The 16,752-nt window shown below is 40.9% G+C and overlaps 4 non-coding genes across 4 annotated transcripts; all 4 read right to left on the reverse strand.

The window, feature by feature from the left end:
- Positions 1–12,749: 12,749 nt before the first annotated feature.
- On the reverse strand, positions 12,750–12,865 carry Trnal-caa. The gene is made up of 2 exons: positions 12,828–12,865; positions 12,750–12,795 (listed from the first exon to the last, which is right to left on the reverse strand). It is a non-coding gene; the product is annotated as a tRNA-Leu (tRNA).
- A 702-nt stretch (positions 12,866–13,567) lies between these two features.
- Trnal-caa lies at positions 13,568–13,683 on the reverse strand. Its single transcript has 2 exons — positions 13,646–13,683; positions 13,568–13,613 (listed from the first exon to the last, which is right to left on the reverse strand). It is a non-coding gene; the product is annotated as a tRNA-Leu (tRNA).
- Positions 13,684–14,385: 702 nt separating this feature from the next.
- Trnal-caa lies at positions 14,386–14,501 on the reverse strand. The gene is made up of 2 exons: positions 14,464–14,501; positions 14,386–14,431 (listed from the first exon to the last, which is right to left on the reverse strand). It is a non-coding gene; the product is annotated as a tRNA-Leu (tRNA).
- Positions 14,502–15,203: 702 nt separating this feature from the next.
- Trnal-caa lies at positions 15,204–15,319 on the reverse strand. The gene is made up of 2 exons: positions 15,282–15,319; positions 15,204–15,249 (listed from the first exon to the last, which is right to left on the reverse strand). It is a non-coding gene; the product is annotated as a tRNA-Leu (tRNA).
- Between the last annotated feature and the right edge of the window lie 1,433 nt (positions 15,320–16,752).

The following is a 16,752-nucleotide window of genomic DNA, read 5'->3' on the forward strand; positions in this document are numbered from 1 at the left end:
TTAGCACAATTTCGCGTGATATTTTATGCGTATCTCCGGAATTCAACATGTATTTTCGCCAACACATCAAGGGTAAATTAAAGTCACCATCAACTATTATCGTATGAGTCGGGTACGTGTTTGAAATCATACTCAAATTTTCTTTGAACCTTTCAGCAACTGTATCATCTGAATTGGGACGTCGGTAAAAGGATCCAAGTATTATTTTATTCCGCATGTCAACAATGACCTCTCAGCATACTAATTCACAGGAAGTATCTACTTCAATTTCGCTACAAGTTAAACTACTTCTAACAGCAACAAACATGCCACCGCCAACCGTGTTTAGCCTATCCTTTCGGAACACCGTTAGGTTCTTCACAAATATTTTGACTGAGCTTATATCTGGCTTTAGCCAGCTATCAGTGCCTATAACGATTTGAGCATCAGTGCTTTCTATTAGCGCTTGGAGCTCTGGTACTTTCCCAACACAGCTACGACAATTTACAACTGTTATACCAATGGTTCCTGCATCTACGTTCTTCCTGTGTTCAGCCTGCTCCCTTTGTGACTGAAGCCCTTTTTGTGTTTTCCCGAGACCCTCCAACCTAAAAAACCGCCCAGTCCACGCCACATACCCCTGCTACCAGTGTAGACACCCATTCAGCGGAACCCGAAACCCAACCACCCTTTGGCGCAGTCGAGGAATCTGCAGCGTACATGGTCGCAGAACCATCTAGCCTCTGATTCAGACCCTCCACTTGGCTATGTACCAGAGGTGTGAATCGGTCCTGTTGACTATGCTGCAAATGGTCATCTCTGCTTTCATCCTGCAAGCAAGACTGGCAGCCTTTACTACTTCTGTTAGCCGCTCGAAACCAGATGGAATCCCTTCTGATCCAAAGTGACACACATCATTGGTACCGATGTGGGCAACCCCCCTATGCTCTTCATGGCATCCAGGAGGACCCTCTCCATATCTGGAATGACTCCACCCGGTATACACACGGAGTGTACATTGGTTATCTTACCCTTCTTGTCAGCCAAGTACCTAAGGGGCCCCAGAACGCGCCTAACGTTGGAGCTCCCAGCTACCAATAAACCCACCCTCTGTGATTGTCCGGATCTTGCAGGCTGAGTGGTTCCCTCTGAAGCACAACAGGCGACAGCATCTGGGTCAGCGACAGTGTCAGCCACAGACAGCACCTGAAACCTGTTTGTCAGACAGACCAGGGAGGCCTTACGTGCGGCCGCCTGGGAAGTCTTTAGCCGCCTGCTTCGCCCCGGGGCGACCTCCCACTAGACCACAGGTGAGGGGTCAGCCTCTGTGCGAGCAGTAACTGGTTTGGCCACCGGTGGGGACCGATCGGAGGACTCGGACGTGCTGGACGTCTGTTGGATCCCCACGGCCGGTAGACAACAGTGGTGCCCATCCACTGCAGCCTCAAGCTGTGTAACCGAAGCCATCACAGCCTGAAGCTGAGAGCGATGTGTCACAGACTCGGCTCACATCCGCACACAATAATAGCAGTCCCAGTCCATACTAAAGACCATGGAAAACTAAACTATGCAGATAAACGGACTATTGGCACGTGCTGCACAACACTACTGTAGACCCTGACGAAAACGCAGGAACTGTGTCAAATAATACGCAGATATTGAAAAACGTAACTACCGAAGCACTCAGGTGAAACTAAATAATTCGCCCCTGATTAGGAACCTGTAATATGTCACAATATCGGTTTACTTTCCGACGCGAACGAGAACGCGAAAACTGCTGTTATTAGATATTAAATGTACACGCAGAAACTCGAGAATCTAAACTATTAAAGCACACACGTGATACAATAAAATTCGCTCCTGTTTAGGAACTCGTAAATGTCATAAAAGCCATTACTTCCCTGTTACTGCGTCTGTCTCGGTGGGCTACTACTGCCTGACTGAAAGTCTGGAAAAGTGAGTTACACCGGCACTTCGACTTCAGAGTTAACCAGTATCGTGAAAGATCATATGTCGCTTCGTAGCCCCTTCAAGTTAAACATGTACAAGTTAAAGAATATTAATAAAAACAAATCACCACTTTTAATGTCTAATATGTACCCAACAGAAAGATGTTTTCTAGCACAGCTTTTTTCCTTTTGTTTCACATACAAGACTTATTCCACTAATGGCTTGATGTGGGACATGTGGCGAGTACCCATGGATTTCTTGCCCTTCAGTGTCTGCAGTTCATACGTGTTATGGTGGACGATTCTTTTAATCCTCATACGGCCCATTGTACACTAAGAAAAACGTTTGGTATTTCTGTTTTTGTTTATTCGAAAGCCGAAAAGATTTCACCAACACTTTTTTCTCTATAGGAAAACTACATTCTCGCCCTCCTTACATTTCAACATATGTAGAAGGCTCTGTTCGAGTATTTGTGAGGATTTTCCGTGAGCCGAATCCGCACGGTCCTGGCTTCAATCTCGCCCTCCATTTCTGTTTTGGTGATTGGAACTCGGTATAGGACCGCCGTTCGTCTGAATCTCTGCACCTCCAGTTCGTGTCGCCCTGAATTTTGTTTCCCATAGTCCTGCCTCCCAGATGTTCCATAACGTTCATTCCTCCTGTCATTGTTGATGCTATTGCGCGGTGCTCCACGAAAGTCACCGTTGTAATGGTTATATTGCCCTTTCCTTCGATCATGCGCTGCTTCTTTTTCAAAAATTAATCCAACTCTCGTAGTAGGCTTTTGAAGGTTTCAATATTCGATCCGTACTTTCCTACAACCGCTTGCTGGTAGCTGCTTGGCAGTTTCGCGAAACAGAACTTAATTATTTCATCATCACTAAGTGGCACATCAAGAAAATGATTCTTTTTAATTAAAGCCTCAAAGAGCTGCGTGGGACTCTTGTATCCTGACGTCTCCAGATTTGGACACAAAATGATTTCTTGTTTTATTCGGTCTTGTATTTCGCGCGATCAATACTGAAACACGTATGTAACGTAGCAGCGATGGTGAGGCATGATAAAATCTTTGACCAGAGAGCCTTTTATCGTGGTTAGTCTGCGCTTGACCGCGCGAGTGTTGCGAGCAGTACTTCAGTAGTCTTCGTGCAGTGCACTCTGTCGGTAGCAGTAGCTCAGTTCAGTTGCGTCAAGTAGTCGGTCGGTAGTAGTCGTGCAGTACAGTTGCGAGCAGTCTGTCAGTGGGCAGTCTGTGAGCAGTGCAGTATGTCGGTAGTAGCAGTCGAGTGCAGTTGTGTGTGAGGAGTCGACGGGCGTCGACATGGCATTCTGGTCAAGATACAGGACGAGGTATATTATTTTTAAATGCGCTCAGCTAATAATGTAAATTAACTGTAACTAATTTGTGCAATAATCGCCCCAATAATAATTTTGATTTCAAAGCAACTTTCAACAAAAGAACCAGTTAACTGAACCAACGATTTCCTTCCATTTCCTTTAAAGAAAAGTTTCAGTTAAATTTCCAAAAAAAAAAAAATAAATATATTATTTGCAATGCATTTCCTCCAAGCCGTGGCCAACAATAAGAGCAGAAACTTGACATGCAGTTATACTGAGGTAAGACATTAATTCTGATTTTTGCATAGGGCCAAAGACCGATATTTCGGTTTAATTGAGTTATCATTATTACAGAAGTTTCATTAGCATTAAATTGTCTCTCATTATTTTCGTGAGAGTTTACTCCTTGAGTCAGATTGCGATTCTCATTTTTATTTTCAATACATTTCATTGCAGGGAGGTTACGTTTGGCTTCATTTCTATTAAATATTGTCTTTTTAGAATTTCTCCGAAGAGGTTACACTTAGCTCAATGATCATTAGCATTCATAAATAATATTGCCTTATAAAAATTTTGTGGGGAGGTTACACTTGGCGACACGCAGTCCAGGATCGTATTTCGTTGAGAATCTTTTGAAAAACAGTCAGATATCTGCTCTTATTTGCTTAGATATAATTAGGTTTTGGCGCAACGCTTTTACTAATATTGTGACTTTCTTTCTACAGGTCAACGGCAATTCTTTGCTCTGTTGTATTTGTGTGTTGCTTTTGCATTTGTGATTATTTGTTTTTTTTTTAATAATTCTGAGTATTGTAAAAATGCCGCGAAAAACTGTGAATAGTGTATCACGAGGTATTATGAACTAAACTACCGACTTAAATAATGTAACCGATAGTAATTGTGACACGCAGTGTAATGATGACAATCCTGCGTTCACTAACAATCAGTGCATTCCAATCACTAATGATTACTTTTGTCTTAATGATGAACAAACAAACTCGGTTATGTCCTCTGTTGATTTGACGACAATCGATGACGCGGGACGCTCTATTGTAATGAGCGCTGCCCAGCCTAACACAACCGGTTTACTAAATTTACGTGATGAACACACAAATTTGTCTAATGAAAATGAACAGGATACACAAAGTACGACGGATTTATTTAATTCCGAAAGAGTGTCTGACAGTGTACATCCGACTGATAATCCTTTTTGTAAATTGCAGAATGACCAAATGGTCACACAAAGCGCGACAATTGCAGGTACACCATCAAACAGCACTGAGAATAGAAATGCTAATTTTGGTTCGGATCAAATTATGACACTATTGCTGCAACAAGTTAACCAAATTATGGAAAAACAAGACAACAGTAGTGAAGATTTCAAACAACAATTTAGTGAACAGGACAAAAAATTTAATAAAATTAATGAAAAACTAGACAATAATGATGTAAATTCCAAACAACAGAGTGAACATCTCAGACAACTTAGTGAACAGGTCAAACAAGATAACGAAAAACTCAAACAACACTTAAATGAAAAATTAGACGATAATTCCAGACAGCTTAGTGAACAAATTAGAGCCGTTGCCACGCAGTGCCATGACACTAAGGAACAGTTGCGCGTGGAAATTGAGGTTTGTTCAAAAAAAAGTAGCGAAGAAATTAGATCTGTTGCTCAAGAATTAAGGGAAATGCAAACAGCCGCAACAGAAACACTTAGAGCGGAAATTAGTACAGTCGCTAAACAATGCTCTGAAAAGGCTACACAATTACGGGACGAATTTAAAGTAATGACGGTAGAACTTTCGCGCACAATGGATGAAAAGATAGACGCGAAATTCGAGCAACAGAACTCAAATTAACGAACGTCTTAGTGTTCACATACAAAACAGTGATACGCGTTTCCGCAAATTTATTCAGGATCAAAACAAAGTGAAACGACAAGTAATGGAAACAATCACAGCACAGAGACAGGAAGACAAACGTAAAATGTTTGCGAAGGCAAAAACGTATGTAGACAATAATATTGCTACAGTGTCCGGCGAAATTAATTCCATCAAACAGTCGAACACAGAATTACGTAATGAAATTTCTGATCTTAAATCAAAAACAAATACACACACAGTAAATATTCAAACAGTGACCGACAGACTCGAACAATTAGAACTAACACAGGATTCAGATGTCGTCAAAACTGACGTTAAAAAACTGAATGAAACTACTCGTAAATTGCAAAAACAGATTAATGCCTCTGACACTAAAACCGATGAGCAGGTAAAAATACTGACTGAAAAATGTGATGAATTGGCCAGTCGTATTGACGTTATAGGAAGTAGTAATGACAATAAGTCAGACGATACTGCACCGATTTCATTTAACCAAACACCTGAATTTCAAAATTTACAGCAGACAATTAATGAGATCGATTCGTCCAATAACACGTTGCGTAGAAAGTTATCGAGTTTACAACAAGAAGTAACAGAGATGAAAAGTATTTCAGTTAATAACACATCACAGCAGACGCCACTTTGCGAACATCTGTCAGACTCGCGCAACGCGTATAATTTGGGTAATCTACAGAGAGTACGGGACTTAGATTCCGAACAACCACAGTTCAATAGATTCTCTTACAATCCTGAACCTGTTCCATCACACAGAGACGATAATTTTGATTACAAACATTTTCTGTCAGTGAGAGAGTTTAAAGTGTTTAAAAACGACAGAACACAGATTCACCCGTTAGACTGGATACAACAATTTAACTTTGCTTTTCCACCGACTTGGCCTGTAACGCATAAACTTGAATTTATTTGCAGTTTTTTGGAAGGCGAACCGGCAACTCGTATGAGACCGATCGCGAGGCAATGCTACTCAGTAGAGGAATTTCAGAATGCTTTTCTATCTGCGTATTGGTCGAAGACGACACAGCGCGGAATTAAAGATCAGTTAATTAGTTTGCCGAATTACGAGAACTCAAATTTTCCCAGTGTGACGCAATTTTTTGAGCACATGGTGCAACAAAACCAATACCTGAGTGAACCGTACAGTGAATCTGCACTTATTCAGTTATGTATCTCTAAATTATCACGGTCTTTACGAGTGTCACTTCTAACGGGCCAGCAAAAAGAAAACATTTCGGCGTTCAGGGATCTGTTGCAGCTTTTAGAAGTGCAGCAATCTGATTATTCTTTTGTAAACAAAAATTTTTCTTATAATACCCAAGGTCAACAAAAGTACAGTAATTATGATCAGGGACGTAATTTCAATAGGAAAGATAACAGACGCTTTAGAAACGACAACTACCAGAACTTTGGTAACAGACAAAATTCTAATTATCAATATAGTCAAAATTTTCAGCAACAGGATCCACACTTTAGTAACAATAGAGGTGTTTCACAACAACAACATCAAAACCAGCCGGTTAGCATACCTTACCAACAATGGAATGCACAAGGTCAACCGGGCTTTAATGTTCCGCCGCGTACACGCATAGTCCCAGATCCAACAAATAATAACGCACGGCAGCAAGGAAACAACTACGTACAAAGAAGACAGTATTTCAATTCCTATCGCAATGCACCGTATAGGAATGACTATCATGACAGACGTAAAAATAATGAGGACAATTTTCAGCGTACATCTAACAACAGTCGGTCATACCAACAGCAAAATTATACACAAGAACCTATTCTCATGAATGAACCCGACAGTAGGTACCATCCAGAACGTAATACGTCTGGAAGAAGTAATAGAACAGTTCAAATAGTAGAAATGTCACAAAACCCTCCTGATAATAATAACACGTCAGATAGAATCTGACTAGATACTGTACAGATCGCATCTTCCAATAATACAAGCACTACTTTAGACACGCAAAATGTTGTTCACGAAAATGTAATTACTTTTGACGATATCAGAGACACTCTCTTGCAGGAAAGACCAGTTATTCAGAAAACCATTTCACATCCTGTTATAGAAATTAAAATTGGTTCATCGAAATTCTCAGCAGTAATTGATTCCGGATCACCTATATCAGTAATAAATGAAGAAACTCATAACGAATGTAACAAAGAGAATACCTATCCGACATTACCTTTAGGCAAAACAAAAGTGAAGGGAGCAGTACCGAGTAAAGGAGTAGACGTTAAATTACAGACGCATTTATCATTTTGTATCGCAGGGCACACATTTCACTCAAATTTTTGGATTGTTCCTTTATTGACAACAGACGTTATTTTAGGTACGAATTTTCTGGTACAACACGACGCAGTCATTGATTTTCAGAATTCTTATTTAATGTTAAAGGATGAAAATGTACAACTTGCTTTAGAATTTCAGCACTCACTATCTGCGGAAGAACAAACAATTAATCGCACTGAGGTCATTTCCGTATCTCATAACATAGACTGTAATCCCACATTGTTCACGAATACGTACGTACACAACTATAATACTCCAGACGAAACTGACTACGACGTAATGCAGATGATTTCCGATAAAGTTAAACAAAGCAGCGCAAATACAGAAGACGAACGCACGCAACTACGCAAAATTCTTTTACAGCAAGCTCCAGTTTTCGACAACATTCCTGGTACTATGTCCGGCTTTATGTATGAATTTCAAGTGAAACAGCACGACACATTTAAAGCAAAGCATTATCCCATTCCATATATTCACAGAGAACAGGTTAAAAAAGAGTTGCAGGATATGCTTGACCAAGGAATTATAGAACCGGCAGTTAGTCCACACATAAATCCGCTGCATATTGTTAAGAAAAAGGATGGCTCACTTCGCCTTGTACTTGATTCACGTCACATTAATGACATTATTATTAATGAAACAGATCGACCACAGACTTTAGAGGAACTTTTACAGAAATTTCATGGTACTGCTATTTATTCTACACTAGATTTGAAATCGGGATTTTGGCAAATTCAGCTTCATCCGAATTGCAGAAAATACACAGCATTTCTCTGTTTTGGCGATTGTTATCAATTTTGCAAATTACCGTTCGGCTTAACTATTTCCTCTGCAGCTTTTATTCGCGGTTTGAACACAATACTTCCGACAGAACTTAAAGACAGAATTACGACGTATGTAGACGACATTCTTATCGCAGAAGCTAACTGGTCTGAACACAATCTGATTCTTGAACAACTGTTACAAACTTTTCATGCACAAGGACTTACAGTTAATCTTAGTAAATCGCACTTTGGCAAAACTTCTATAAAATTTCTTGGACACGTAATTTCAGCAGAAGGCATTGCACCTGATCCGGAAAAACTTCAAGCTCTACGTGACATTATTGTTCCTACGACAAAGAAGCAATTACGCAGTTTCTTGGGTTTAATTAATTTTTTTCGTAAATTTATTCATCACTCCGCTTTAGACACACCCAGGTTATGTCAATTAACAGGTAAAAACAGTATTTGGTCTTGGGATAAGCAAGCACATTCTGAATTTGTGAACCTGAAACATGCTTTGTTGAATGCTCCACTTTTATCGCACCCAGATCTTACTAGAAATTTTTCCATTGCCACCGACAGTTCCAGCACCGCTTTAGGCGTACACATTTTCCAGGAAATTGAAGAAGATGGTTCAATAGTAATTAAAAACATTGCATTTGCAAGCCGCATTCTGTCACCTGCTGAGCGAAATTATTCCGTTACAGAATTGGAAACACTATGTGTTGTATGGGCTTTTACGAGATTTCGGCATTTTCTTTATGGCAGACATACCACCGTTTACACAGACCACAGAGCGATACAATTTTTACTTTCGGCTAAATTTACTCACGACAGGTTAAGCAGATGGAAACTGTATTTACAAGAATTTAATTTTACGATTGTCCACATTCCCGGCACACAAAATGTTATAGCAGACGCACTATCGCATTCTCTGAGCAACAATCAGCAAGACGTAGCAACCAACTTCTGCAAAGCAAATTTCAGTGTCATGTACATTCAGCAAGTTGCATTCGAAAACTTTATTTCATCGTCATTACAGGACATAGCAAAAGAGCAAAATAAAGACAACGTGTGGAAAGAAATTAAACACCTCTGGCAAGATAAGAATAATGTTACGATTAGGAACCACTACACTGTACGCAATGACATTCTGTTTCGCCGCTCTCATCCTGACAGCAACAATTGGTTATTATGCATTCCTGACGAACTGGTTAACAAATTAATCTGGTACACTCATTTAAGTTACGCACATTACGGAGCACGAAAATGTTTTCTTATACTGAGACGTGGAAAAACGTATACGACGAGTTTTAGCGTCTTGTAAAATTTGCCAGAAAGCTAAATCAGACACCACTTCACATATTCCTCCTTTATATCCCATTGTACCTGTTAAATTAAGACATATGGCCGCTGTAGACATTTTTGGTCCAATTCCGAGAACTAACAGAGGTTTTTGCTACATCTTTGTCGCTGTTGAGCTCACTTCAAAATTTGTTACTTTCACTCCGTTACGCAAAGCTACTGCTAAAACTGTTTCGAAAGCATTTGTAAAACATTTTCTATTTCATGTAGGGCATGTGATGAAAGTAATTTCTGACAATGGATCTCAATTTCGTTCTGGCATATGGACACGCATCTTACGAGCTAGAAACATTTCTCCGATTTATATATCCAAGTACCATGCTTCTTCGAACCCTTGTGAACGGTTAATGAAAGAAATTGGTAAGCTGTGCCGAATATACTGCCACGAAAGACATATTGATTGGGATACACACATACTCTCATTCCAAGATGTAATTAATTCCATTCCAAATGAATCCACTATGATATCTCCGTCTGTTATACTGAAAAACGTTGAACCACCAAACAAAATTAAAGAATTAGTAAACTTCCCTAAATGTCGTCGACTAAGACACCACGAAATAATTGACATTGCGCTGAACAACATCAAACGTGCAGCAGAGCGCCGGAGAAGACAGCAAAAACAGGTTTGTAGACGCCGAGACTTTCACGTTGGACAGAAGATATTAGTGCGTACACACTATTTATCCAGCAAATTAAAAGGTAAGTGCAGTAAATTTGAACTTCTATACGCAGGTCCATATCGGATTCGCAGCATTCCTCATCCCAATGTTGTACACGTCGAAACTTTGAGAACCAGAAAATCGAAAGGCAACCACCATTGGTCAAATATTAAACCCTTTATTGAATGAAGACACTTTATGATTCGACACACTATGATGCCATTTACTAATTTTTTTATGACCACTTATGCAATTATATTCACATGACTAATTACTGATGATTATCGTATTTTTTCTTGGCAAGTGCCCGACAAGGTAAGGTTAGCAGGTGGCTTTTCTTGTCGTTACACATCAGACCGTGCACATTTTCCATTTTTTTGTGTATATGATTGTATTCCAGTTTTGTTTGTATGCACTGTGAAATAGTTAAGATATAACACACACCAGTTGACCTTGACATTTTTGTTGCTCTATGATATCTCAACATCGTGACTGTTTTACATTTTTCTTTTTGCTGCTGAATTGTGATATTCTCTGTACATTTTGCCTCTGAACACTGTCAATGTCTTTGACATATTACGTTTTCTGTCATGTTATGCTGTATGGTTAATTATGTCACCATAAACCAGTCATTATTTAGTGGGTATATGATTTAAATGCAAGACATTAATCTTTGTTCATCAATTTCAGAAAGAAATGATGCGTGTAAGAAATAAATTCAACATAAATGGAATTTCACCTACGGAATAAACGAAAGAAGATGCAATAACTTTATGAGGAAGAGTAAATGGACCATGATTAACAAGCATTAACAAGAATATACTATACTCATCGTAGAATAGCAGTCTTAACTAATTTTTTCTTTCAGAATACAAGGCGATTGATGCAGGCTGTCAGACAGAACTACACATCTTAGTTTTAGTGATGGAATATGCTAGAGATAAGGAATAGTTGTATAATGAGTAATGAAGTGATTTTTTTTTGCAGATGGTAATGAATGCTGATGAATAATGATGAAGGATATGCTGTTATGAATAATGAAGTTTTTCTTTATAGGTGATGATAATAATGAAGTTATGATAATATGGATAATGAAGTGATTGATAATGAAGTTTTTTTTTTCTTTACAGATGAGGATAATGTTGAAGTTATGTATTTATGCTATGTAGTTATTTAAGTATTTGTTGCAGTTTGCTTTGACAGCAGGTGTTATATTGCATAGTAGGATGATGGAAAGTTTTGGAAAGGACAGCTATGGAACACATTTTATACACATTTCACTACCTGTTAATTCGAAGTTCACTACTTTTCAGCATAGTATGCGTTTCTTCTTTCGGGTCAATTATCCATTTTGTATTTTTTTCCAGGAGAAGCTTTTCAAGATACTTACTAAACCTGTTACTTATTATACCTGTTCTAGTACTTGCATTTTTATTTTTTTACCCATTTGTGTCTATCATTTATAAATGTGATCACATATACTGCCTTGTTACATAACCTTGCTACAGCTGACTCATGACGAATGACGTTACCTATCCTCATTTGCAGCAATAGGTCAAAAGCAAAAAGTGTTATGCCTCAGCAATTAATTATCGATCCCAACGCAATGCATTGCTAGCACACACAAAAAAAAAATATATATATATATATAAAATAATGCTTTGTAACTGGCTAATAACTGCCACTGTTTATTGTAATGAGACTACTTATAATGCCCATGATTATTAATGCTACTGCAGCCAAGGTTTTTCCTTGAGTCTGGCGCCTTAGACCGCTCGGCCATCCTGACACTGGATTTGATGCTCCTCGTTTCTTGTATTAGAGAACTTACAGTTGATGTAATTGTCGCACCCACGTTGCCACAGTACACCGGCATGAGTTCTGCACCCGTTACACGTTCGCCAGGTGCAGCCGCACAAATATAGCGCAGAATGTACCACCAAAAGAGTTTCTCAAATCCGTATAATCACGGCACTCAATACATTTTGTTCGAAACTAAGTCGTCTGTTACAGACATCAGAGATTAGACAGAATGCAGAGGTCTATCTGTCGAGTAATATCTCAAGTTTTGGCCACGTTGTAATCCCCATAAAGTAATATTTTGAGTATATGAATTTATTTCGAGTTCTCTGTATTTCATCAGCGACTGTTATTGTACAGAGGATGTACTGGTCAGCCTGCACTGTTCCCTCACACTGTCGTTAGCACTCTGCATCTCCAGACAAGAGGCGTTTTCATACCACAAGTGTCCCTTTTGACGTGTTTGCGGCTGTGGCGCGGAAGTAACCTCACGAGGGAACGTCGTATTTACAACCAACACTCTCTGTTTGTAGCTCACACTACCGAAGAAACAGTTTGGTTGCCGTAGGTGCGCTTGTGTTTGATACAAATTTTTGATTTCACTTAGGAGAACACGGCCAGAATCGTGCTGTTGCACTTTACAAAGGATCTCAATGATACACAGGGTGTTCCAGAGAAGCGACAAAATGTGTGTCAGGAGTGGGATTCGAACCCACGCCCTCATTCGAGGACCAGAAGGCTCTAGCTGCTACTGCAGCCAAGGTTTTTCCTTGAGTCTGGCGCCTTAGACCGCTCGGCCATCCTGACACTGGATTTAATGCTCCTCGTTTGTTGTATTAGAGAACTTACAGTTGATGTAATTGTCGCACCCACGTTGCCACAGTACACCGGCATGAGTTCTGCACCCGTTACACGTTCGCCAGGTGCAGCCGCACAAATATAGCGCAGAATGTACCACCAAAAGAGTTTCTCAAATCCGTATAATCACGGCACTCAATACATTTTGTTCGAAACTAAGTCGTCTGTTACAGACATCAGAGATTAGACAGAATGCAGAGGTCTATCTGTCGAGTAATATCTCAAGTTTTGGCCACGTTGTAATCCCCACAAAGTAATATTTTGAGTATATGAATTTATTTCGAGTTCTCTGTATTTCATCAGCGACTGTTATTGTACAGAGGATGTACTGGTCAGCCTGCACTGTTCCCTCACACTGTCGTTAGCACTCTGCATCTCCAGACAAGAGGCGTTTTCATACCACAAGTGTCCCTTTTGACGTGTTTGCGGCTGTGGCGCGGAAGTAACCTCACGAGGGAACGTCGTATTTACAACCAACACTCTCTGTTTGTAGCTCACACTACCGAAGAAACAGTTTGGTTGCCGTAGGTGCGCTTGTGTTTGATACAAATTTTTGATTTCACTTAGGAGAACACGGCCAGAATCGTGCTGTTGCACTTTACAAAGGATCTCAATGATACACAGGGTGTTCCAGAGAAGCGACAAAATGTGTGTCAGGAGCGGGATTCGAACCCACGCCCTCATTCGAGGACCAGAAGGCTCTAGCTGCTACTGCAGCCAAGGTTTTTCCTTGAGTCTGGCGCCTTAGACCGCTCGGCCATCCTGACACTGGATTTGATGCTCCTCGTTTGTTGTATTAGAGAACTTACAGTTGATGTAATTGTCGCACCCACGTTGCCACAGTACACCGGCATGAGTTCTGCACCCGTTACACGTTCGCCAGGTGCAGCCGCACAAATATAGCGCAGAATGTACCACCAAAAGAGTTTCTCAAATCCGTATAATCACGGCACTCAATACATTTTGTTCGAAACTAAGTCGTCTGTTACAGACATCAGAGATTAGACAGAATGCAGAGGTCTATCTGTCGAGTAATATCTCAAGTTTTGGCCACGTTGTAATCCCCATAAAGTAATATTTTGAGTATATGAATTTATTTCGAGTTCTCTGTATTTCATCAGCGACTGTTATTGTACAGAGGATGTACTGGTCAGCCTGCACTGTTCCCTCACACTGTCGTTAGCACTCTGCATCTCCAGACAAGAGGCGTTTTCATACCACAAGTGTCCCTTTTGACGTGTTTGCGGCTGTGGCGCGGAAGTAACCTCACGAGGGAACGTCGTATTTACAACCAACACTCTCTGTTTGTAGCTCACACTACCGAAGAAACAGTTTGGTTGCCGTAGGTGCGCTTGTGTTTGATACAAATTTTTGATTTCACTTAGGAGAACACGGCCAGAATCGTGCTGTTGCACTTTACAAAGGATCTCAATGATACACAGGGTGTTCCAGAGAAGCGACAAAATGTGTGTCAGGAGTGGGATTCGAACCCACGCCCTCATTCGAGGACCAGAAGGCTCTAGCTGCTACTGCAGCCAAGGTTTTTCCTTGAGTCTGGCGCCTTAGACCGCTCGGCCATCCTGACACTGGATTTGATGCTCCTCGTTTGTTGTATTAGAGAACTTACAGTTGATGTAATTGTCGCACCCACGTTGCCACAGTACACCGGCATGAGTTCTGCACCCGTTACACGTTCGCCAGGTGCAGCCGCACAAATATAGCGCAGAATGTACCACCAAAAGAGTTTCTCAAATCCGTATAATCACGGCACTCAATACATTTTGTTCGAAACTAAGTCGTCTGTTACAGACATCAGAGATTAGACAGAATGCAGAGGTCTATCTGTCGAGTAATATCTCAAGTTTTGGCCACGTTGTAATCCCCATAAAGTAATATTTTGAGTATATGAATTTATTTCGAGTTCTCTGTATTTCATCAGCGACTGTTATTGTACAGAGGATGTACTGGTCAGCCTGCACTGTTCCCTCACACTGTCGTTAGCACTCTGCATCTCCAGACAAGAGGCGTTTTCATACCACAAGTGTCCCTTTTGACGTGTTTGCGGCTGTGGCGCGGAAGTAACCTCACGAGGGAACGTCGTATTTACAACCAACACTCTCTGTTTGTAGCTCACACTACCGAAGAAACAGTTTGGTTGCCGTAGGTGCGCTTGTGTTTGATACAAATTTTTGATTTCACTTAGGAGAACACGGCCAGAATCGTGCTGTTGCACTTTACAAAGGATCTCAATGATACACAGGGTGTTCCAGAGAAGCGACAAAATGTGTGTCAGGAGTGGGATTCGAACCCACGCCCTCATTCGAGGACCAGAAGGCTCTAGCTGCTACTGCAGCCAAGGTTTTTCCTTGAGTCTGGCGCCTTAGACCGCTCGGCCATCCTGACACTGGATTTAATGCTCCTCGTTTGTTGTATTAGAGAACTTACAGTTGATGTAATTGTCGCACCCACGTTGCCACAGTACACCGGCATGAGTTCTGCACCCGTTACACGTTCGCCAGGTGCAGCCGCACAAATATAGCGCAGAATGTACCACCAAAAGAGTTTCTCAAATCCGTATAATCATGGCACTCAATACATTTTGTTCGAAACTAAGTCGTCTGTTACAGACATCAGAGATTAGACAGAATGCAGAGGTCTATCTGTCGAGTAATATCTCAAGTTTTGGCCACGTTGTAATCCCCATAAAGTAATATTTTGAGTATATGAATTTATTTCGAGTTCTCTGTATTTCATCAGCGACTGTTATTGTACAGAGGATGTACTGGTCAGCCTGCACTGTTCCCTCACACTGTCGTTAGCACTCTGCATCTCCAGACAAGAGGCGTTTTCATACCACAAGTGTCCCTTTTGACGTGTTTGCGGCTGTGGCGCGGAAGTAACCTCACGAGGGAACGTCGTATTTACAACCAACACTCTCTGTTTGTAGCTCACACTACCGAAGAAACAGTTTGGTTGCCGTAGGTGCGCTTGTGTTTGATACAAATTTTTGATTTCATTTAGGAGAACACGGCCAGAATCGTGCTGTTGCACTTTACAAAGGATCTCAATGATACACAGGGTGTTCCAGAGAAGCGACAAAATGTGTGTCAGGAGTGGGATTCGAACCCACGCCCTCATTCGAGGACCAGAAGGCTCTAGCTGCTACTGCAGCCAAGGTTTTTCCTTGAGTCTGGCGCCTTAGACCGCTTTTTTTTTTTTTTTTTATTAACATATTTAAAATTGTGCTGCCCCCTGTGAGAATCGAACTGACGACCCCTGGTTTACAAGACCAGTGCTCTGCCCCTTTTTTTTTTTTTTTTTTTTTTTCCTGGTGTAGAGAAGAAACATACATAAAGGCGGCAAATCCAGAAACAGTATAAAAGAAAATGGCTCACACAGGTGACCTTAGCCAACACCCTCTCTTTCAAATGTCAGGCTAAGCATATTGGCAAAATCATCTCGGAGGCCTGGCAATCGCAAGCGCTGCCAGTAAGCAGTAAGCATGTACTGCCGAAACGCTAGGTGTCCATCCTCTTCATGACAACTGTTGACAAAATGTACGAAATGGCCAATCAACCACATGACGGTATGGAGCTTCGTTCGCGGAAAAAAGGAAGAATCGGGCCGGACGATGATGTCAATAGTATAAGCGGCTTCAGCAGACCTAGTGACAAAAGCAAGTTGTTTCCTGAGCCAACGCCAATTAGCAAGGTGCCCACAGCAGGTGAATCGATGTTCAAGGGTATCCAGGAGACCACACCGAGTACATGTGTCCGTGTCAGAAAGACCAATACGGTGCAGTCGTACATTGGTGGGAACCAAATTATTTATTACCC

Source organism: Schistocerca americana, chromosome 2, assembly GCF_021461395.2.
Source record: "Schistocerca americana isolate TAMUIC-IGC-003095 chromosome 2, iqSchAmer2.1, whole genome shotgun sequence".
NCBI lineage: Eukaryota > Metazoa > Arthropoda > Insecta > Orthoptera > Acrididae > Schistocerca > Schistocerca americana.